The sequence below is a fragment of the Chiloscyllium plagiosum genome, unplaced genomic scaffold (genome assembly GCF_037043375.1).
Source record: "Chiloscyllium plagiosum isolate Xiang-an unplaced genomic scaffold, Cpla_swu_hap1 HiC_scaffold_20, whole genome shotgun sequence".
NCBI lineage: Eukaryota > Metazoa > Chordata > Chondrichthyes > Orectolobiformes > Hemiscylliidae > Chiloscyllium > Chiloscyllium plagiosum.
In genome coordinates, this window is record NW_028270158.1 from 17,200,559 (window position 1) to 17,225,793 (window position 25,235).

A 25,235-nucleotide genomic window follows, 5' to 3' on the forward strand; every position below is an offset into this window, starting at 1 on the left:
TACTCTATTGAATATAAGTTTGTTATTAATTTTATAGCAACTTGAACTAAGCTTTCTACTTTAGTACTGAGTGGGTGTTCAGATAAGTCGGGTATGGATGCTAGGGCAGTTGCTTGCTCCTCCTGCAGAATGTGGCAGGTGGGAGACATGGCACACGTCTCCACTGGCTACGTCTGTGGGAAGTGCACCCAATTCCAGCTCCTTGAAAACCGTGTTAGGGAATTGGAGCTGGAGCTGGATGAACTACGGATCATTCGGGAGGCTGAGGGGGTAATTGAGAGGAGTTATCGGGAGTTGGTCACTCCTAAGGCTCAGGACAAGGATAGATGGGTTACAGTTAGGGGGAGGAAAGGGGACAGTCAGACAGTGCAGAGATCCCCTGTGGACATTCCCCTCAGCAATAAGTATACCGTTTTGGATACTGCTGGGGGGATGACCTATCAGAGGAAAGCCATAGCAGTCAGTTCTCTGGCACTGAGCCTGACACTGTGGCAAAGAAGGGAAGGGGACAGAATAGAAAAGTACTCGTGGTAGGGGACTTGATAGTTAGGGGAATCGACAGGAGATTTTATGGTCAGGATCGGGATTCCCGGAAGGTATGTTGCCTCCCTGGTGCCAGGGTCCGGGACGTCTCCGATCGGGTGTATAAGGTTCTAAAAGGGGAGGGCGAACAGCCAGAAATCGTGTTACATATTGGCACTAATGATATAGCCAGGAAAAGGATCGAGGATATAAAAAGTGATTTCAGGGAGTTAGGGTGGAAGCTGCAAAGCAGGATGAACAGAGTAGTGTTCTCTAGTTTACTACCGGTGCCACGAGATAGCGAGGCGAGGAACAGGGAGCAGGCACAGCTTAACACGTGGCTGCGCAGCTGGTGTAGGAGGGAGGGCTTCAGATATGTAGATAATTGGGATGCCTTTTGGGGAAGGTGGGACCTGTACATGAGGGACGGGTTGCATCTGAACTGGAAGGGGACCAATGTCCTGGGTGGAAGGTTTGCTCGAGTAGTTCGAGAGGGTTTAAATTAGTATGGCAGGGGGGTCGGAACCTGAGTTGTATACCGGAGGTGAGAGTTGTTGCAGATGAGACAATAGCAAGAGGTAGACCAGCTAGTGGGAAGGATTTTCCTTGGGAAGGAACCAAGGGATCAGTTAAAGTGTGTTTGCTTTAACACAAGGAGTATCAGGAATAAAAGTGATGAACTTAGAGCATGGATCAATACCTGGTGCTATGATGTTGTGTCCATAACAGAGACATGGGTTTCTCAGGGGCAGGAATGGTTGCTGGATGTTCCAGGGTTTAGAGCATTTAAAAAGAATAGGGAGGGGGGAAAAGAGGAGGGGGTGTAGCACTACTAATCAGAGAGGGTATCACAGCTACAGAAGCTTCCATTGTCGAGGAAGATCTGCCTACCGAGTCAGTATGGGTGGAAATTAGGAAAAATGGGAGCAGTCGCCTCTTTAGGGGGTTACTACAGGCCCCCCAATAGCAGCAGGGAGAGGGAAGAAAGCATAGGTCGGCAGATTTTGGAAAAGTGTGGACGTAGTAGGGTTGTTGTAATGGGTGACTTTAACTTTCCCAATATTGATTGGAACCTCCTTCGAGCAGAAGATTTGAATGGAGCTGTTTTTGTAAGGTGTGTTCAGGAGGGTTTCCTAACTCAGTATACTGACAGGCCGACGAGGGGAGAGGCCATTCTAGACTTGGTGCTTGGAAACGAGCCGGGGCAGGTATCAGATCTTGTGGTGGGAGAGCATTTTGGTGATAGTGACCACAACTGCCTCACATTCTACATAGCTATGGAGAAGGAGAGGATTAGGCAAAATGGGAGGATATTTAATTGGGGAAGAGGAAACTATGATGCGATTAGACAAGAGTTAGGAAGCATGGACTGGGAGCAATTGTTCCATGGTAAAGGCACTATAGACATGTGGAGACTGTTTAAGGAACAGTGGTTGCAAGTGATGAATAAATATGTCCCTCTGAGACAGGCAAGAAGTGGTAAGATAAAGGAACCTTGGATGACGAGAGCGGTGGAGCTTCTCGTCAAAAGGAAAAAGGTAACTTACGTAAGGTGGAGGTAGCTAGGGTCAAGCTCAGCTCTAAAGGATTATAGGCAGGCGAGGAAGGAGCTCAAAAGTGGTCTGAGGAGAGCCAGGAGGGGGCATGAGAAAGGCTTGGCAAAACGGATTAGGGAGAACACAAAGGCATTTTACACTTATGTGAGGAATAAGAGAATGGTCAAAGAAAGAGTAGGGCCAATCAGGGATAGCATAGGGAACTTGTGTGTGGAGTCTGAGGAGGTAGGGAAAGCCCTAAATGGGTTTTTTGCCTCTGTCTTTACGAAAGACATGAACTTTGTAGTGAATAAAACCTTTGAAGAGCAGGTGTGCATGCAGGAATGGATAGAGATAGAAGAAGCTGATGTGCTGAAAATTTTGTCAAACATTAAGATTGACAAGTCCCCAGGCCCGGACCAGATTTGTCCCCGGCTGCTTTGGGAAACAAGAAATGCAATTGCTTCGCCACTTGCAAAGATCTTTGCATCCTCACTCTTTACTGGAGTCGTACCTGAGGACTGGAGAGAGGCAAATGTAATTCCTCTCTTCAAGAAAGGAAATAGGGAAATCCCAGGCAGTTACACACCAGTAAGTCTCACGTCTGTCGTCTGCAAGGTGTAAGAAAGGATTCTGAGGGATAAGATTTATGACCATCTGGAAGAGCATGGCTTGATTAAATGCAGTCAACACGGCTTTGTGAGGGGCAGGTCATGCCTCACAAACCTTATCGAGTTCTTTGAGGATGTGGCTAGAAAAGTTGATGAAGGTCGAGCTGTGGATGTGGTGTATATGGACTTCAGCAAGGCATTTGATAAGGTTCCCCATGGTAGGCTCATTCAGAAGGTCAGGAGAAATGGGATACGGGGAACTTAGCTGTCTGGATACAGAATTGGCTGGCCAACAGAAGACAGCGAGTGGTAGTAGAAGGAAAATATTCTGCCTGGAAGTCTGTGGTGAGTGGTTTTCCACAGGGCTCTGTCCTTGGGCCTCTACTGTTTGTCATTTTTATTAATGACTTGGATGAGGGGATTGAAGAATGGGTCAGCAAGTTTGCAGATGACACAAAGGTTGGAGGTATCGTTGACAGTATAGAGAGCTGTTGTAGGTTGCAGCGGGACATTGATAGGATACAGAGATGGGCGAGAGGTGGCAGATGGATTTCAACCTGGATAAATGCGAGGTGATGCATTTTGGAAGGTCGAATTTGAAAGCTGAGTACAGGATTAAGGATAGGATTCTTGGCAGTGTGGAGGAACAAAGGGATCTTGGTGTGCAGGTACATAGATCCCTTAAAATGGCCACCCAAGTGGACAAGGTTGTTAAGAAAGCATATGGTGTTTTGGCTTTCATTAACGGGGGATTGAGTTTAAGAGTCGTGAGATCTTGTTGCAGCTCTATAAAACTTTGGTTAGACCACACTTGGAATACTGCGTCCAGTTCTGGTCGCCCTATTATAAGAAAGATGTGGATGCTTTGGACAGGGTTCAGAGGAGGTTTACCAGGATGCTGCCTGGACTGGAGGGCTTATCTTATGAAGAGAGGTTGACTGAGCTCGGACTTTTTTCATTGGAGAAAAGGAGGAGGAGAGGGGACCTAATTGAGGTATACAAGATAATGAGAGGTATAGATAGAGTCGATAGCCAGACACTATTTCCCAGGGCAGAAATGACTAACATGAGGGGTCATAGTTTTAAGCTGGTTGGAGGAATGTATAGAGGGGATGTCAGAGGTGGGTTCTTTACACAGAGAGTTGTGAGAGCATGGAATGCGTTGCCAGCAGCAGTTGTGGAAGCAAGGTCATTGGGGACATTTAAGAGACTCCTGGACATGCATATGGTCACAGAAATTTGAGGGTGCATACATGAGGATCAGTGGTCGGCACAACATCATGGGCTGAAGGGCCTGTTCTGTGCTGTACTGTTCTATGTTCTATGTTCTATGTTCTAAGTCTCAGAACAGCAGGGAAGAAGCTGTTCTTGAATCTGTTCATACGTGCATATAAACGTTTATATCTTCAGCCTGACAGAAGAGGGTGGAGGAGAGCATAACTGGGGTGGTGGTGTCTTTGATTATGTTGGCTGCTTTTCTGATGCAGCAGCAAGTGTAGATGGAGTGAATGGATGGAAGGCTGGTTTGCGCGATGGACTGGGCTGTGTTCACAGAATGAAAGGTCTTAATCACATGGAGGGAAAGGTAAATAAAGTTCATTCATATTGTAATTCAGCAAAACTTTAATGAAACGTCCCTGTTTCCATCTCTAACCGTGCCTGCTCAAAAAACCATACATACGTACACATTACACATACGACAAATACTTCTACATGCACGTGCAGAAAACTATAAACATACTCACACAGTTTGACATGCACAAACATAAACTTAAAAACATACAACACCAGGTTATAGTCCAACAGGTTTATTTGGAAGCACTAGTTTTCGGAGCACTGCTCCTTCATCAGGTGGTTGTTTAGTATAAGATCGAAATACACAGAATTTATAGCAAAAGTTTACAGTGTGATACAACTGAAATGATATATTGAAAAAGACCTGAATTGTTTGTTAAGTTTCTCATCTTTTAGAATGACCATGTTAAAAGTACTGAAAACAACATTCTGTGTCTTTCAGTCTTATCGTAAACAACCACCTGATGAAGGAGCAGCGCTCCGAAAGCTAGTGCTTCCAAATAAACCTGGTGGACTATAACCTGGCGTGTTGTGATTTTTTCTTAACATTGTCTGTTGAATGTTCTCAGTAGGCAGCATTGAGTAAAGAGGACCATCCTCAAAGGTAACGTTTTGCTTTGTTCTTTTGTTATTTTAATATTTTCTTGTCAAGCCCCGGCCTTTGCACCCTCCGTAAATCTGAGGGAATTCAAAACTGTCCTGCCCATCCTAATTTTTACCACTGAGAGAAAGTGAGGACTGCAGATGCTGGAGATCAGAGTTGAGAGTGTGGCACTAGAAAAGCACAGCAGGTCAGGCAGCATCCGAGAAGCAGGGAGAATTGACGTTTCGGGCATAAACTCTTCATCAGGAATGGCTCCTGATAAAGGGCTTATGCCCAAAATGCCGACTCTCCTGCTCCTCGGATGCTGTCTGACCTGCTGTTCTTTTTCAGCACCACACCTTTGACTCTAATTTGTACCATGTCATAATCATTCCAGTGCTCATTGGACAACAGAGATTCCTGGCTCATTGAGATCTCCATTTTAAAATTTCTTTCTTTGACTTGTATGGGCATGGTGCATCCCAACCACACTCATCACCATCCTCCCCACCTCCCCCAACCCCATCCCCAACCTTTCTCATGCATTAGGACAAGAAACCCTGAAATAGATACAAACCAACTCAGTCTGGTCTTCAACTATACAGTCCAGTGCTGTAGCATTCGGGAATCAGGTCATTATGAAGGAAGCTTTACAAACAGTCCTCACATTTTGTATTTAAGCCTCTTCAAGACAACACCTCAGTGGCTATAGTAGGCTTCACAGAGGCATGGTTGGAGTCGCAACATTGTCTGACAGTCAAACCCACCCAATTCATGAGGGTTGAAGTGGAGTGTGAAGGGGGCAACATTTATGCTATAGTTGGAGGGGTGTGCGATGTGGGGATGGTGGGATGTAGAATGCTGGTGGAGAAAAAATGTTGATAGTTCAGATTAAGTGATTGGAATGTGAGAATGGAGAATAATGGTGTATCTAACTGCCAGACTTGAAAGGAGTAGACAATACCACTGGGGTGAGGGGAGCGGAGAGAGGACATGGTGACAAAGAATATAACAAATAAAGCTAAACGAAAGGGAAAGAATGGGAGAATGTAACAAGAAAAGCTAAAACAAAGGAAAGAAATGGGAGACCAATTCTGGTCTGGCATTTATAAATAGTGTCAGGAGTTCTGTTCACTCTGAGAGCTGGCTCTAAGGGAGCTGGATCAGTGTCAAGGATTCTCATGTGTAAATAAAGGGCAACCTAGTGATGGGATTACAATCTCTGTGGAGTTATTTCAGTATGAAATTCCAAGGACAGATATCCCACAAACACATACTGATATGGATGGCAAATAAGATAGGTAGGTTATTGAGTATTAGGGGATAAAGGGTTAGGGAGAGAAAGTGGGAGAATGGGGTTGAGAAACTTATCAGCCACGATTGAATGGCAGAGCAGACTGAATGGGCTGATTGGCCTAATTTCTGTTCCTATGTCTTATAGTCTTACGATATCAGCAGTGGTCATCCGTGAAAATCCCACATTGTTTCAAGGAAGTACATTTACCATTATAAAAACACCAGCACTTTAAGAAGAGATTGCCATTCAGCAGCTGATTATTAACAGAAAGAAATGTAAAGGTTCTTTCAAAAGCTGGTAAGAAGCACTGGGTGAAAAGTGTGGGCTAGGAACAGAGAGAAAAGCCAGCTACACTTAAAATATGCAATGACCTTAGAGAATAAGGAGCTGTAAGGAACAATGCAATAATGTTAGAGGCTTGGAAAGGAAAATGGATTGCTTCATGAAAAGCAGCACAAAGACCAGACAGTGAAGGCAAGGGAATGTGAAACAAAATGTTATTATCTCTCTCGTTGAGCATTGCTACTCAACATTAGACTCTGCGAGGTGCAGCTGCAAGGAACAGTGAAAGGGCAAGAAGAAAAGATCTAGACTGTGACTAAAGAATCAGGAAGATCTTAGAATTTAACTGAAAAGAAGCAAATTTAAAGAAATCTATTGAAAAAGTATAGAAGAAGAACAAAGGACTAATTCAGAACATAGCGAGTTTTGAGAAGATTTGTAGTTCAGGTTGAGGTTCTGGATGTATGTTTGCTCACTGAGCTGGAAGGTTCATTTCCAGACGTTTCGCCACCCTACTAGGTAACGTCTTCAGTGGGCCTCCAGGCGAAGCACTGCTGATGATTCCTGCTTTATAATTATATGTTTAGATTTCTTTGGGTTGGTGATGTCATTTCCTGTGGTGATGTCATTTCCTGTTCTGTTTCTCAGGGGTGGTAGATGGGTCTAACTCAATGTGCTTGTCAATAGACTTCTGGTTGGAATGCCATGCTTCTAGGAATTCTCGTGCCTATCTCAGTTTGGCTTGTTCAAGGATTGATGTGCTGTCCATATACAGACAACAAGCAAAACTAATGTCATTTACAAAATACCATGCCAGGACTGTAACAAACACTACATTGGACAAACAGGAAGAAAACTAGCCAGCAGGATACATGAACATCAACTAGCCACAAAATGACATGACCTTCTCTCACTAGTATCCTAGGATGGATGTATTGTCACAGTTGAAGTGGTATCCTTCCTACTGGGACAATACATCCATCCTAGGACAAGCCAAACAAAGACATGCACGAGAATTCCTGAAAGCATTCCAACTGGAACTCTATCAACAAACACATTGAGTTAGACCCATCTACCATCCCTGAGAAAAAGAACAGGAAATGTCATCACCATAGGAAATGACGTCACCAACCCAAAGAAACCCAAACATATAAATAGAAAGCGGGAATCATCAGCAGTGCATTGCCTGTAGGCCCACTGAAGATGTTACTTAGTAGGGTGATGAAATGTTGGGAAATGAACCTTCCAGCTCAACAAGCAAACCTACATCCAATTCAGAACGTCTTAAAAAGGGACTCTGCAATTAAGCCATGATTTCAGTAGGAAGATGTGTAAAGGCACCAACCAATGAATTTTGCTTCAAGATTTGTGTAGAAGAAATAGTGTTTTGAACCATGTACAGGGAGAAAATATTCATTTTACCTGGCAGAGAGAGCAGGAATCTTCCACTTTGACTTCCAAAGGCAGGAACAGCCATACAAAGAACTGGGAAAACCATTTTGATGCTTAAAGACAGAAAAATTCTGAAAATGTAGGAAAACCCATTATATAAAGAAATAGATTTAAAAATATGGAATACACTAAACTGCTGCAGAGCAACCAATCAAACAACGTAAAGCTTTATTAACAAATTTAGTGCTGTATTATAGAGTCAGAAAGACCGGCAAATGAGGAAAATAATGCAATACAGCTGTAGAAGTCATTCACTTTAATATAATATTTGGTGAATACAAAATTGCAGGCTCAGAAGAGGTCAGTTGGTTCGGTTGGCGGGACAGCTACTTTATAAGGCCGAGTAACGCCAACAGCCTGGCTGCAATTTCTGCACCAGCTGAGGTTACTATGCAGGACTCTACTTTGCAATCTCTACCCTTTCCTAAGGTGGGGTGGCCCTGAGGTTAAACCATCACCAGTTCTCTCTCTCTCTCTCTCTCTCTCTCTCTGATAAGGTAGCAGCACCATGATTACTTCACAGACTTAAAGAACTGATGATTTTAAATAATATTGATTGAAAATACCTTTAACTATAACAACTTTTGTCAGGGAAAAATAGTGGGAAAAGATGTAATACTTGGTGACAGATTCAAAGTCAGAGATGCAGGTCAGGCAACATCCAAGGAGCAGGAGAATTGACGTTTTGGGCATGAGCTCTTCTTCAGGAATCATTCCTGAAGAAGGGCTCATGCCCGAAATGTCGATTCTCCTGCTCCTTGCATGCTGCCTGACCTGCTGCGCTTTTCCAGCAACACATTTTCAGCTCTGATCTCCAGCATCTGCAGTCCTCACTTTCTCCTCAAAGTCAGAGATGGACAGTACAGGAAACCATGTTGAATTTTGTGGAGGTAACAAGTGCTTAAGGTATAATGTTGTATCAAAATCAAACATATAGCACAGATTTTCAGAACAAGTGGAGGATATGCATGTGTTAGGAAGGGGTATGATGTACTGTACCTTTAAGGGAGTTGAATGACTAGCAAACACACAGAGTGCTGTAGAATCTATAATATAACATTTCGTCCAGCAGCTAGCAGTACCTGAGTCACTATGAGACAAAAAACAAATTCAAATTCAGCCAATCAGTTTAAATTATGCCCCAAAACACAAAACTACAATCAAGTTTGAATGTAGTATTTTAACAATATTAACACTAATGAAATAATCTGATGCTTTGGGGAATAAAATCAGCCAGTTTGGAACAGTTAGTCAGAGTGGCAAAGAGTGGCAAGGAGAACTGCTAAGCCACCAACACATGCAGACTGCCCGCAGAATAGCTCTCTTAAAGGTACCTTTATCGATCAGTGACATGTGAAACTGAAATCCCTAAGAAGAAAAGAAGGCAGCGAAAGATACAAAGAGAAGATTCGACAGCTGGCTGGTTTTGAAATTTATATATTTTGATAAATCTTAATTAGGGGTTTTATTGGACCAGTATTGTAGAAGGGAAAGTTCCCGCCTCAGGCGACTGGCTGTGTGGAGTTTGCACATTCTCCCCGTGTCTGCGTGGGTTTCCTTCAGGTGCTCCGGTTTCCTCCCACAGTCCAAAAATGTGCAGGTTAGGTGAATTGGCCATGCAAAATTGACTGTAGTGTTAGGTGAAGGGGTAAATGTAGGGGAATGGGTCTGGGTGGGTTGCGCTTCGGCGGGTCAGTGTGGACTTGTTGGGCCGAAGGGCCTGTTTCCACACTGTAAGTAATCTAATCATAGATTAGAGAAAGGAGTTGTAAATAGTTGTTAGTTATTATTTTATGATAGACTTAAAAAATAAAGTTCTTACTTTTTTTGTACTTTAAATAGGACTTTTGGGATAGTTCTTTGCCTCTCTAATTTTAACTGATTAGAGATTAAATCATTTCTGCATTGAAGGTTTAAATTAGTTGGGGCTGGGGGTTTACCCTGTGTTGTAACACATGGAAAGATCTTAACACGGTAAAGCAATCTCCTTCAGAAGAAAAACAGGTAGTTAGGCAATATTTTACTTTTGTATTTTCATGGGATGTGGAAATTGCTAGCTACGTCAGCATTTATTGCCCATCTCTAGTTGCCCTTGAGAAAGTGATGATGAGTTGCCTTTTTTAAACTGCTGAACTCTATTTGATACCGATACACACACACTGCCATTAGGGTGGGAATTCCAGGATTTTGACCCAGTGACATTGAAGGAATGGGGATATATTTCCACATTAGGATGGTGGCAGGCTTGGAGGGGAATTTGCAGATGATGGTATTCCCATGTACCTGCTGTTCTTGCCTTTCTAGATGATAGTAGTTGTGGTTTGGAATGTGCTATCTAAGGAGCCTTAGTAAATTTCTGCAATGCATTTGTAGATGTTACATATTGCTGCTGAGCATTGGTGATGGCGGAAGTAAATGTTTATGGTTGTGATGCGAATCCAGCAGGCTGCTATGTCCTGAATGGAGTCAAGTTTCTTGAGTGTTGTTGGAGATGCCATATTCAAAAAAGCGATCCAGAAAATTCCATGTCACTCCTGACTTGTGCCTTTTAATGGTCAAGAAGCTTTGGGGAGTCAGGAGGTAAGTTACTTGCTGCAGTATTCTGGGCTGCTAACCTGCTGTTGTAGCTGTTGTATTTATACAGTAAGTCCACTTCTGTTTCTGGTTAACAGTGTGACGAAGCTGCTCCTTTAATGAGGTTAAGCTGTCCTTGGCTTTTTGTTTCAGAAGGTCGTCAACATCACAGACTCTGAAATGTCTGGGGTTAAAAGGTTTTAGGGCCAATTTGATAATATCTAACAGATACTGCCTCAAACAGAGGGCTTTCAATTAAAAAAACTTGTACCATAAAAGGGGCGTGGCCAGTTCTCCCAGCTCAGCTTTTTTCTGGTTTGGTTTGATTTAGCGGTAGTGTGATTAAAGATTGCTGGACCTAAAGAAGCCGGTCCAGGCTTGTACTCTCTCTCTGACCTCTATTCTATAAGACCCTGTGTTTGATTTTACCTTTTATGCCAAGGGGTGTTCATGGGGATTGTTGTAAGTATTTGGAACAGCATCATTAAGTTGGGATGATCTGTTGGATTTTCAGATAGGCTAGGTTATTCGGTATTCTGTTTTCTGTTGTTTGTGTTTCATTCAGTAATCTTGTAAATAAATCCTGTTTTGTTTAAAACTACATGGTTTGACCAGCTGATTCTCTCCTGGAATATCCACTATACACCTACTTAAAATAATTAGCAAAGTTAGAGTCTGGGCTATCTTCTTGAAATGTTTTGAGGGGTCTGGCCTAATCCATAACAGCAGTCACCCCCCATACTGTTGATAGTAGGGGATGATAATGGTAATATCATTGAATGTCAAAAGGCAATTGTTAGGTTCTCTCTTTTGGTGATGATCATTACCTGCAACTTGTGTTGCATAAATGTTACTTGCCACTTGTCACCTTGAGTCTAGATACTGTCCAGGTCTTTCTGGATTTGCACATGGACTGCTTCAGTATCTGAGGAGTCACTAATGGTGCTGAATGTTGAGCAATCATCAGCGAACATAACCCACTTCTGACCTTATGATGGAGGGAAGATCGTTGATGAAGCAGCTGAAGATGGTTGAGCTTAGAGTTGGTAATCCCAACAGTCCAAAATTGAGAGAAACTCTTTATGTCAATGGGCATCCCATTAGATTGAAGCTTAATGCCAATGCTAAGGTGATTTTCTTAACTTAGTTACCATAGCTGAAGATGCAGAAGCTACAGCAGTGAGAGATAAGACTTCATGGCATAGAGATAGTAATGTTAAGAGCGTAGGAATGCTACAAGATACACTACAGCCCAATGCATATAAAAGAGTTGAAAACATGTATGTCGGTCACAAATCAACTGACTTCGCTTTTGAACTTTTATGCGTGTGCAACTTTGCTTTCCTTAGAGGGGTGAAAGGAGTCTGACTATCTCCCAGAGAATGACAAGGACAGAAAGAAATGGTTGATGAACCACAGGTCCAGAAACAAGCCATTCTTGACCATCCAGCAGAAGATTTCATTGAGCCCCTGAGACTCATGGTGGAACAAAAGAGAACAGGATCTGAATAGATTACCTGCAATTGGACACAAGAATAGCTTCATATGGCTGAGAAGAAACAGTTGCCAATAAGCCCACAGAAGTTCAACCAAATTCAGCAAAAAGAAGAATGTGCTACATTTGCCAGTATTATGTTGAAGGATGTCCAGATCATAAATCGGGTGAGCTGGCCAAGAACGCATACTTTGAGCACTGACAACGTTTCATAATCGTGGACAATTTACTGATGCATGACAGAAGACTAGCTAATCCAGCTTTTCTTCAGGAAGTTGTATTGGAAAGGATACACCAGGGACACTTAGGCATTGTCAGGTGTAGAGCCAGGGCTCAGTCAGTGGTGTAGAGCGATTGAAGGTCTCATTGTGAAATCTGCAATCATACTGGATGTCAAGTATGGAAACATTCCTCTCATTACTAAAGGCAGGGTAAGATGCAAAACAAAACTCAGCAAATTGTACATGAAGAAGCAAATACTGTGAACACGAATGAGCGGCACAATCCAATTGAATCCAATTGGAAATCTTCCTTTTATTTTATTTAATCAAGGAATATGAGTGTACCTGGTTGTGCAGTATTTATTGCCCATCCCTGGTTGCCCTTGAGAAGGTGGTTATGAGCTGCCTTCTTGAACTGCTGCAGTCCATTTGATTTAGATAGACTCACATTGCCATTAGGGAGGGAGTTCTCAAATTTGGACCTGGTGACACTGAAGAAACAATGCTACTTTTCTAAGGTTGGATGGTGAGTGACTTGGAAGAGAACTTACAAATCATGGTGCTTCCATATGTCTACTGTCCTTGTCTTTTAGACGGTGGTGGGGGTCATGGGTTTAGAAGGTAATGTCTAAGGAGCTTTGGTGAATTTCTGCAGTGCATCTTGTATACACTCTTCCTGTTGAGTGTTAGCTACTGAGGATGGTGGAGTGGATGCTTGTGGATACAATGCCAAACAAACAAGTTGCTTTGTCCTAGATGATCCCAACCTTCTTGAGCATTGTTGGAGCTGCATTCATCCAGGCAAGTGGGGAGTATTCCATCACACCCCTGTTGCTGGCCTTAAAGATGGTGGACAGATTTTGGTGTGTCAGACAAGTGATTTCAATACCCCATCATAAGAAACTGATAGTCTCTTCCTGGAGTCTTCATAAAACGGAACTCAGGCTTTCTCAGTTTCAAATTAACCCTTCATGGCTTTAACCAAACACTTCTGGTTCAGACCTTTAAAGCTAAACTCTTTAAACAGAGGTAACCTCTTTCTGCCAATCGGCCAGCATCCTTTTCTAGTATTATAAATTGCTGTGACTGTTTGAAATTGCATGCAAGATTTTAAAAAAGTTTTGGAAACATCTTTTCCTTTTAAGTAACATTCAACTTCTGTACTACCAAATGACGAAATGGAAGGAGTTCAGCAATAGTGACCTAACATTAGCAAAACTAGTCAGCCATATTAAAATGTGGGCAAATGCGGTATGTGAAGGGATGGCCAATTAAATTTGCAGTGGTAAACGCTCAATTTTTCATTGAATTTATTTAAGAAAGAAAAACATATCATTCATTCCTCATCAGTTTGGTGTAAATGGTATCGTTGTCCTTAATATGGCATAATTTCATTTTTACCTAGCACAGTGGGTAAAGATGTGAGGTAGCTTTAACTAAACAAAATGCTACTTCACACATGGAAATATCTTCCATACTTGATTACTTGTATCTCATTTATTTAGATGTGCACTGTGAAAGTTTAACACATAAACCATGGTTATAATTTATGTTAAGCAGCATTGAATTTGATGTATATTTACACACGATTCTGCAATTAGCAGGCTACATAATGAACTCATTAAACCAAAGTTTTTTGCATTTTTCTGAAATCCTGTTTACATTGCAGTAATGCTGTTGCTAATTTCATTGTGATGGGCAGACTCACCAATCTGCAAAATAATCTATCTTCCTCTGCATAAGTGATTGCAGATGATATTAAAGTATGTGACCTTTCTCAAAAGATGGTGAATAACAGCGCTGTGAAAATTGTCCTTATGAAGCTTGAATCCTAAATCTGGTTTACATCTCCCTCTGGATAAAATAATATTTTAAAAAAACCCATCTGTTCTCAACATACTCATTAGCAAGTGCAATACACAATACTATCTAATCTTTCGTGCCAGCGTCGTCAGCGCTTTCATTATTTATCAGCAAGCTGAATGATGAGAGAAGAAAAAAAGCTTGCATTTATAGAGCACCTTTTATGGTCTCAAGACATCTCTAAGTACTTTACAGACTATTAAATACTTCTGAACTGTTGTTGCTTTTCTCATATAGAGAAGGTGGCAGCCAATTTATGCAGATTTAACTGCTGCAAACAACAATGGGATCATAAATAGATAATCCATTTTATTCATTGGATGTTGCTTGCTGTATAGTTATTGGCCAGGATGCTAGGAGAGTGGTCCCTGCTTTTTGTTAAACTGGGATCTCTCTTTGTTCACCTGAGAGAGCAGACAGAGCCCTGGTTTAAGATTTAAAACCAGCCTCTCCAACAGTGCCGCTCTCACTCAGTGCTCAGCTACAACCTTCTCCATTCAGAGGTGAAGAAAAACTGAAACCATCATAGTCAATATAGAAACAACAAAACTCAAGCTTGACATCACAGAATTACAGAATTGTTACAGCACAGAAGGAGGGAATTCAACCCATCTTGCCTGCACCACTCTCGTATCTCGTCCAGCTCTGTTACTTGGTGCCAACCTCCTATCTTTCCCCATGTTCTTGCACACCATTATATCCAAAAAGGCACCTCTTTAATACCACATTTGAAACTGATTTCACCACATTTCCAGACAATGCATTCCATACACCAACAACCCATTTTGTTTGTCCTCAATTCATCCCTGTTTCATCCCCTTAAATCAATACCCCCTCTTTCCTGTATCTTTTACAAGCTGAAACGGCACCTCACTATTTACTCTGTTAGCCCACTCATGATTTTGAAAACCTTGATCAGATCTCCCCTCAGCCTTCTGTCCAAGGAGAACAGACCCAATTTATTCAATTTATTCTTAAAGTTTCTCATACCTGGAGCCATCCAATTAATGTGCTTCTGCACTATCTCCAATGCGTTCGCATCTTCCCTATAATGTACATAATACTCCAGGTAGACACTTTATGCCCCATTAATAAAGTTGACAACACTGTATGCTTTATTTACTGCTTTCTCCATCTGTCCTGCTACTTTCAATGATCTGTACATGTATATACATGGGTTTTCAGCCCCTGCACTCCTTTTAGAATTGTAGCCTTTTTTTTTAAAAGAATACAGAACACTCTTTCAGGCTTAACATCAACTAATTCCATTACTCTGTGAGTACAGTAATTCATTGACTAGGCATCAATCTGAAGCCAGAAGCTAGAAGATCCAGCTTTCGGTTCATATTCCATGACTTGTTGGCCAAGGAAGGTGCATTCCTAACAATGGTTGACAATGTCTTTTCTAGCAAGCACAGGTTAAGAGCAGGAAAAATTCCCAGTCAGGTATATGATGGAAAGAAAGCTGGAGTCTCTACTGCCACCATTCACAACTCCAGAGTATAATGTGTCTGTCAAAGTGCATATTGCCATACAAACTCAGACTAATTATGAAGCGGCCAGATGTCTGAATATCCGGTGTGGATCAAGTTGGCCCTGATTGCATGGGGGTTCAATTCCCATTTCAGTTGGGCTGGATTTGGGTCCTATCTCTTTGGCCTTGGTGAAGGTCATGGCACTGTGAGTCAGACCTGCAGAGAACAGAAAAATAAGAGATGAATAAAGGAAAAGAAGATGGCTCAAGACAACATTAACAGCATTTACTATCCAAAAAAAAAGGGAGTATGCTTTACAATCTAAAATGGTGAGACTCAGTGTTAAATCTGGAAGGCTATAAAGTGCTTAGTTTAGATTAGATTCCCTTCAGTATGGAAACAGGCCCTTCAGCCCAACAACTCTACACCAACCCTCCAAAGAGTAACCCACCCAGACCCATTTCCCTCTGACTAATACACTTCACACTATGGGAAACAAGCATGGCCAATTCACCTGACCTGCACATCTTTTAGATTTTGGGAGGAAACCGGAGCACCCAGAGGAAATCCATGCAGACATGGGGAGAATGTACAAACTCCACACAGACAGTCACCCAAAGCAGGAATCAAACCGAGGTCCCTGGCACTGTGAGGCAGCAGTGCTAACCACTGAGCCACCGTGCTGCCACCAAAGATGAGGTGATACTGCATGAGCTTTCACAAAACTTCACTGTAACAGTGTAAGATGCTGAAACTATTGAGATCAAGGTAAACGTAAAATAGACAAAGTCTTATCAGACCATAGGGCTGCTGTCTCATAAGAGAGAGGGAGATGACTAGTGGAGTTTAATCTGAGGGTTACCACACCTCAGGTGAGGGGAGAGGTGGGTAAGGGGAGGCCTTCATAGTAACCTCAGTCAGTGTGGGAATTGCCAGCATCGCAAACCAGCTGCCCAGCCAACAGAGCTAACCACCACCTAAAATCAGGGTAGGGATGGGAAAGAGGATTAAAATAGCAAACGATCTGAAACTGAAGGTCATGCTTGAAAACTGAATGGAGGAGGTCAGAAATGTGTGGTTATCTCCTCAGTACAGAGCAGACTGCATTGTGAGCAATAAACTCAGTAATAACTTGAAAGTAAATGATTCAAATGGGTGTATCAGGTCTTGGATGGTGAGAAAGGAGAAGGTAAAAGGACAGTTGCTGCATTTCCTTAGTTCACAGAAAAGGTGATTATGAAGGACATTGCAGGATATCTCAGAGAGGACAGCACTTCCGAAATGCTGATAGGGTTTGGGGACGATGAATTTACTGGTGGCATTGCGCTGGACAGAGTAGAAATGGCAAAGGATGAATATGCAGAATTTTTCTTATTCCCTGAAGGGATGCGGGATTCCCTGGCATAGGCAGTATTTGTTGTCCACCCCTAATTGACCTTGAACAGAGAGCCCTCCTCAGCCATTTCAGTGGACAGGTAAGGCCTGAGGATTTCCATTCTGGAAGGATATTAGTGGACCAGGTGTGTTTTACAACAGATTCCTGAGACTAGCTTTCAACTCCAGATTTTTTTTAACAGTTAATTGAATTGTAGGAGAAATGGTCACCAAGATATGTTGGATTGGTCATTAAAATGTGCAGCCATGTGGATTCGATGGATTGCAATGTCCCTCAAGGTGCTTGTACAACTCAATTTCTACACCAGTGTTGGCATCTATGTTGCCATGGGTGATATAGGTCACATTTCTCAGGGTGCCCAGCATAGGTGCATTGAGGAGTAGACCACTACTTAATTTTGTTATGCCAATGGTGTGATCCACTTCAACACTGATGAATAAAGCCAGTTTGCAAAGCCACTTGGTGTCATCACTAGACTTCCTCAATGTGAGGCCTAATTGACAGCACTCACATTGGCCATAAAAGCTCCCTAGGAACATCCATAAAGGTTTTCTTTCCATGAACTCACAACCTGTGTATGGTAACAGGACACGAATAACGCATATCTGTTTCCCGGAGAGCTCTCATGATGTATACATCTTGCTCATTGTAAGGCTCCCAGGGCTGTTGGGGTTGCTAGATGGAGTGTCTGTGAGAAGCAACAATCCCCCCACCACATGTTACTTGGCTGATGACCAATGGAGTGCTGCAATTAAGAGAGTGTGTGCACCAGGGGCAGCATTGAGAACACCATGTAGCTTCCTAATTTGAACTTGCTTCTGTTGCCTTGAGCAGTCGGAGGGACTCCACTATTATTACGACTAGGTTGGGAATTGGATCTCCTTCATTACAATTGTGTCGGGAAGGGCAAAAAGACAGAAAGTGGAATGGGCACTCAGTTGTGACATTGGGAACAGCACACTTTTGACAAAACCCAAGGCTCTGTGTCTGCGAACAATAATTCGGTATATTAACTTTTGTCTACTCAGTACTGTCTACTCAGTAACCGAATAGTTAATACCAAGTGCAATTACCAATGCTAAGACTGAAACTCTAGCCGCAGGCTTCTGCACATATATCTTTGAAATGCATACCTGTTCCTTTATTTCAATGACAAAAATTCACACGTGATGATTTCAGTTGCTTGTAACTGCTAACTTGATGCATTGAAAAATGGCATTGTCCAGAAGGGCACATGCAGAACCATTTGAGAAACCTATGCCTGACATTACAGCTTGTGCTGCAGTGTAATATTAAACAGCGATGAGCTGCGGGCATTGTATAATGATAGGTAGGAGAGACTCGAGTGAGACCTCTCCAGGCAATTAGCCTTAATGAGAGCAGAATATTTTACTCCTGGGGCGAAGGGGGCAGGAGCCTGGACACGGAGGGCTTCCAGTTTGAGACAACAGAAGGTGCCAAAATGTCAGGGTAGGAAATAACTGTGCAAGAGCTGATGAATTATTCACGAGGTGTGGCCTGCTGCTTTTGAATGCGATCCACTCTTATTTTCACCAGAGTGAAACCACGGTATTCAAGCATGCAGTGCCTGGGCTCATTCTGATTACAAATCAGTAATCCCAGTGTCTTCAGCTCGGCAAAATGCACATTGACACAGACTCCAATCGTTAAGGAATCTTAATACAACAGCACCTGACAGCACTGTTCCCATGAAATGCCTGTCACAATTAAAAACATGCGACATGGTGGGCAGTAAATATTTACATTCACGTGGCCGAAAAGGACTCCAGGCTTTGCCTGCAAACTTAGCTCCCATGTGAAATTAGTCTCCTGCACACACCTTTCAGCATTGCCATGTACAAAGAATTCATGCGAAGACAGCTGTAACTCAAGGCCATGTGTGTCGCTGAACATAGCTCATCAGTGACCTTGCTATTGTGAAATGATCAGCCTCACGAGTCTAGTGTAGGTCATTGCCCATGACTACCCATCGTTCATGTTTTATACTTATTCACAAAGCGTTGTTTATGGAATGTTTTTAAACCTAAAAACATAGGTTTTTGTAATGACTGACACAGATTAATAGTCACATTTTTATTATTCATTCATATACCAGCAAGCATATTTTGAAGTGTGCGTGAATGAGCTTTTTTTTGTTTTGAGTGCGTGCAAGCAGTTGTATTTGTAACTATAGCTATGCATAAGGAACCATACATCTGTGGAGGTAGTGGTGTGCCTCGCTGAAATATAGCAAAACAATTAAACACTAATGAGAAATGTCAGACATGAGACCATAGATTTCACGTCTCTCATTATTAGAATGGCAAAACTTGAGCTGATATTTTAATTAGACACATTTTATAATCATTCCAATCATTTTCCAGGAGGTAGTTACATTTGGCCCATTTTCTCTTCCGTGTTTTAAGGAAGATTGTAGCTTCCACCTGATATTATTGCCCTTGGGGATTTCCCCAGACACTGCACTGCATAAATGGGGGTTCATTGCAAACTGGGATATGAACCCATCAGTTGCTAAGACTGTGCATTAATTAACAAAACTCCATCAATTAGTCAGTGATGAGAAAGGAACATCCACATTGCCTGATGTTACAAACAGATTTGATTGTTTTCTCTCAGCTTTTGAAACTTCTCCAAGACTCAAGAGGTTTGGAACAGAGTTGACCATCTGACAAGATGATGACAGGACCTTTTCTTGGCAATAGACTGTCCTTCCGATCTTCTCCATCTCCGTTATTGTTTCCGCTATTTAAACAATACTGTGTCACATCTTTCAAGAAAGCAAGGTTTTGAGCCGATGCCGGCAAGCTGCTTGAATGGGATGGAGCAGTCTGTAACGTTAGATACAATCTTTTTGGTTCAAATCCAGATGACACTTGGGTCAACTGACTGGTGCATGGAGTGCCAGTTTGAGCTAACAACTTCCTGCTTTAGGATGTTTCAGTTAGCCTTGTGACTCAGCCAAAGCTCTTGCTTCCTTTAAGGAGACCAGTGAAAGATGAGTTGGCTGGGGACCAAATTGGTGGCCAGTTTGGTTTTATTGTGGGTACACAAGAGGAAAACACAAATTCGGAAGGCTCATAAGAAAGTACAAGGGGGAAGGGGAAAACATGTGATTCAAGGTAAAAATAAAGTTAGATTGTGGTCTGGATATAACAGGAAAGTAAAGGGACATAATGCATGTTTTAATCGTAATTCATAAATGATCATTAATGTCCATGTGAAAAGATCAAAGTTGAATGCATTACTCAAAGAGAACAAAAACTAAAAGTCCATCAAAAACTGAGGAATAGTTGAGGGTGGGTAATTTTTTTCAAGTACTCCACTGCCAGCACCACAGATAAAATCTGTCTGGATGGTGGGAGCTGCACTTTATTAAATCTGATCCACAGGAAACTGTAAATGCAAAGATACAAAGGTTGTAAAAGGAAGCAAAACAAAACACCTACTACTAAAAAGGTTGCAACCAAAAAGCATCTAAATAAGAAGTGACTAATGGGCTTTAGAAAGGATTTTTAAAGGACAACGTCTTAAGTTACAGAGTGGCATGGCAAATAAATGTGTTTACAAAATTGAACAAGCGACTACTTGACATTGACCCAATGGTGTGGTCACAGCAGCTTGTACAGGATTTTTACCACTTTGGCCACACCATTGGGTTAATGTCAAATAGGATGTTGAGTTTAGAAAGGCTGGAGAGGAGAAAGTTCAATATCTTTTAAACATGTGGAGGTTCTTGAACGTATTTCCAAACTGGTTCAGAAAATTGGTGAAATGGACAACGCCTGTGTTGCATTGTCTTCAACTCCAGATGGACAGACTCATCTGTGAACAAGTGTAATAATCTATTCATTCACTGCTGGCCACAAATTTGGACCAATACTTGTGTCCTTTCTAATTACATATATTATTTGACAGCCCAAAGAAACAGTCTTCTCATCTCTACAAATGTTAATCTGTTTTTTACATAGAGTCATAGAGTTGTACAGCAAAGAAACAGATTCTTTGGTCCAATTCATCCATGACAGTCAGATATCCTAAATTAATCTACTCCCATTTGCCAGCATTTGGCCCATATCCCTCTAAACCCTTCTTATGCATGTACCCATACAGATTCCTTTTAAGTGTTGTAATTTTACCAGCCCCCACCAACTCTGGCAACTCATTCCATACACGCACCACCCTCTCCATGAAAAAGTTACCCCTTAGGTCCCTTTTAAATCTTTCCCTTCTCATCTTAAACCTATGCCCTATAGGTTTGGACTCCCCTACTCTGGGGTAAAGACCTTGGCTACTCACCCTATCCATGTTACGCATGATTTTATAAACCTTGGTAATGTCACCCCTCAGGCTCTGACACCCCAGGGAAAGTAGCCCCAGGCTATTCAGCCTCTCCCTATAGCTCAAACCATCCAATCCCAGCAACATCCTTGTAAATCTTTTCTGCACTCTTTTAAGTTTCACATCTTTCCTAAAGCAGGGAGACAAGAACTGCACTGAAAATGTGTTGCTGGAACAGCGCAGCAGGTCAGGCAGCATCCAAGGAACAGGAGAATCGACGTTTCGGGCATCAGCCCTTCTTCAGGATTCCTGTTCCTTGGATGCTGCCTGACCTGCTGCGCTGTTCCAGCAACACATTTTCAGCTCTGGTCTCCAGCATCTGCAGTCCTCACTTTCTCCCAGACAAGAACTGCAAGCAGTATTCCAAAAGCGGCCTAACCAATGTCATATTTGAGTAAGTGTAGCATTATTCACTCGTGGTTTATTAAGGATTTATGTCTTCAGACAGTGTTAAAGTCAAAGGCAGCATTTTCCATGAATAGTACTTCAGAAAAGATGTTGCTCAGTTTATTTTCATCACAATTGTTTTCTAAATTATTTTTAAGTTAGCCTTATATCCAAGTTCATAAAAACTGGAGGAGATGAATGTTACACTTAGGACAAGTGTATTTCTCTGTGAGATGGTCAGAAGTCGACAACAGCCTTCCAGACAGTGGACATGTGCAAACCATACTGTCATCACACTTTCCGCAAAAGATACGATCCGAGTTTTGTTTTGTTCACTTTATGTAGGAAATATGAATGATGCCAAGAACTTGAGGAGCTATCAGTATGCGTTGTAAAAACAGATCACAACTGTGCACTACAGAACAGATCTGTTATCTATAATAACTGGGCACCCGTTATCCAGCATACATATGGTATTCATCCACCCACTCCCAGTTCTCTTTTAAAGCACGATTCAGAGGTTTGCTATTCTAACAAATTGGCCTATATTTTCCATTTGGCATGAAGAGCTATGTAAATGATGGAGTGAAATGGTATTATGAATGTTCATAATTTCCTGCTGCAGATCCAATTATGCTAGGTAAGTCATGAAATCAGGAGAAAGGCAGGAGATGACTTATGTGGAATGTGATTGTTAACTTTTTCATTTTTGGAAAAGTAAAATGTTGTTCTGATAGAAATAATTCAAACAATGTCCTACTTTAGTCAAAATAAAGGCAAGAAATGCTGGAGAACCTCAGCAAGTCTGAATCTGTAGAGCGAGAAACAGAGTTAATATTTCAAATCTCTTGATTCTTCCTTACAACTGCTGATAGATCTACTGAGTTGTTCTAGTCTTTATTTCCGATTTCCAGCATCTGCAGTATCCTGCTTTTATTCCTGTTTTACTTAACTGTGTTGACCACTGACAATCTGGACTTTGAAGCAAATAGTACTATCTAGAGCACACTGCTTACTTTCACTGTAAGATTACCGGATTCTCAATCCTGCTCCAATTTTCCTTATGAGTTCCACACAGAGCCTGTCTGGTTCAAGAAAGCTCCACTCTAAAGGAGAGACCTGCAAACCTGAATTTCTGAGCACAGCCAGGCACAAGCGTGGCAAATTCTGCTTGGAGCTCACTGGCTTGTTTTTCACCAGGCTTGCTGCATGCATACTGTAGAAGAGAACACTGTATGTTAGTCTTTCTACCCTAACTCAGGAAGCCCAACTGGAAAGGAACATCAATTATTGTTGAACGCTAAAATAGAACCACTACCCATGATGTACAGAGGCTAGTCCCTCTGCAAACCCATCCCTGGGTCAAAATCAAAACAGGATAGGGAGAGAATGAAGCGGTTAAATCATAATGGAATTGGAGGTGAAGATAAAGCACTGTATCCCCCGTGTTGCCCACCCCTCTCTTAAGGCATCAAGAGCATTGATGGATACTGTGTGCTCCCTTTCCAAGGACAACCAGGCACGAACATAACCACTAGGTCTACTTTTTTTTCATCTTTCTGGGTGTAGTTTTGTTTAAAAATTCAATTTATTTAACCTATTTTCTAATTAATGTGTTCAGAGATATTATCACCCATCTCTGGAGCAGGTGGGGCTTGACCCCAGGTTTCCTGCACCAGAGGAAGGGACACTACCCACTGCATTACAAGAGCCCCTAAACTGATCGGATATTTTGTTAATCAACCTGCTCAGAGATGCTGTTACACACCTCAGGGATATGTGGGACTTGAACCTAGGCCTCCTGGTTCAGAGGCAAAGATACTACCACTGTGCCACAAGAGTCCTCTCTGGATCAATTTTATAATTTTTATTAAACCTATTTTTGGAGTCAAGCTGCTCAGAACTGTCATTACGCACCTCTGGAGCAGGTGGAACTTGAGAACCCTGGCGTCCTGACCCAAGGGTAGGGACACTACCACTGTGCCACAGGAGGGCCCCACAGAAAGCTAACACATAGCTGCAGCAGGTAATCAGGAATACAAACAGAATGTTGGCCCTTATATCAAGGGGTTTGGAGTTAGGTGATGAGTTCCAGTTAGACAGGCCATTGCCTGTTAAAAGGGAACTCACTCAATAAACTTCGTGAGGAGATTAATTAGGGATACCCAATGGCCCTTAAAGGGGTATCACACCTTCAATTGTTCTTGTGATTCCAGCACATACTGCATTAAAATATGTAAACAAAGAATGCATTCTCTCCTCAGCAACTTTTACCCAGATATTATTGCTGTAGAGCAAAGAATGTAGATTACTCTATTGGCAATCAACTGGGAGTCTCAGTTTAACCCATTGGCGTCCAGTTATCACAAGCAACAAACTATCAAACCAAAGAGTGATGGAGCACTGAAGGAATCCAGTCAGCCCTTTGTGCCTGGATCTGTTATTTCCCTTGTTCTGTGAAATCTTACTACTTCAATAAGAGATTGCTGTGAACCATCTAAGCAAACACGGAACCAAGTGTTTACAATTTTGCACATCACTTTACATTCGCCTCATGAAACATTTATTAAAATCTTTTGTTCACTCTCTCCCAGGTTTTGTTGGAATCCAAATTTGATCTGGAATACAGTTGGTCACATACCTCTCTGTGCTTTGCTTCCATTTCATCTTTTTCTCATCTTACTGATGTTCAAGGAACCCTGCTCCATCTGGGATTGAAATATTGAGTCGTAGAGTCATAGAGATTTACAGCATGGAAACAGACCCTTCGGTCCAACTCATCTATGTTGACCACATATCCTATATAAATCTAGTCCCATCTGGGGGGAACTGTCCAATCTTGGTTCCACCTAATGTATGAAGGTGACAGTGGGAGAACGGGATCCATGGGGAATTCCATCCCAGTTACCACCGCTTACTGGGACATGCAGGTTGATCTGGAAATTTGCAGCTGGGGCTTAAAATATCTCTGAGGGGAATTAGAGAGCTCTCCTTTTGAAGTCTGACCTGCTAGATTCCTCAAATGTAGTCAGTTAGGCTCTTAACTGAGTCAGTGACTCAAGATGATAGGTTAAGATTGGGACAAATATGGACATAAGACTCTTGCGAATTTTCAACTGAAAGACTATTTCTTTGTTCTTTTAAGAATGTAATGGAACAATGATCAAATTCAAACAGAATTGAAAAGTGTGGAAAGAGTACAATTAGTCACTTTCAGGGACGAGATGGGCAAGAGCTGTAAAGTACCCTGTTGAAACTTTATTGCTGGAACAGCACAGCAGGTCAGGCAGCATCCAGGGAACAGGAGATTCGACGTTTCGGGCACAGGCCCTTCTTCAGGAATCTGTAAAGTACCCTGTTAAGTTGCTGCCCTAAACAGGATAGAGTCCCCAACAAAAAAAAATTTGAAAGCAAAGTAAGTGCCAGTGCACAAAGGGTTAATTACAAATGGCAATTGATACAGGCAGTAGATCACATTCAAAGGGAAAGATCACACTTTGCCTCTGTCACTGAGTGAAAATGTTCAATTAGGTCAACCACAATATTGTTCAAACACAATACAAATAGGCCTTTTATACAAATAGGTGTTTATCCATCTGCAAAAGGGT

The 25,235-nt window shown here is 42.0% G+C and overlaps 1 long non-coding RNA gene across 1 annotated transcript in view; it reads right to left on the minus strand.

Annotated features, from left to right (window-relative positions):
- Positions 1 to 14,108: 14,108 nt before the first annotated feature.
- Positions 14,109 to 25,235, minus strand: part of LOC148146577 (uncharacterized) — a 77,902-nt gene continuing 66,775 nt past the window's right edge. Inside the window, exon 3 of the long non-coding RNA XR_015760620.1 lies at positions 14,109 to 15,701. This is a non-coding gene — a long non-coding RNA (uncharacterized LOC148146577). The remainder of the gene's footprint in view (positions 15,702 to 25,235) is intronic.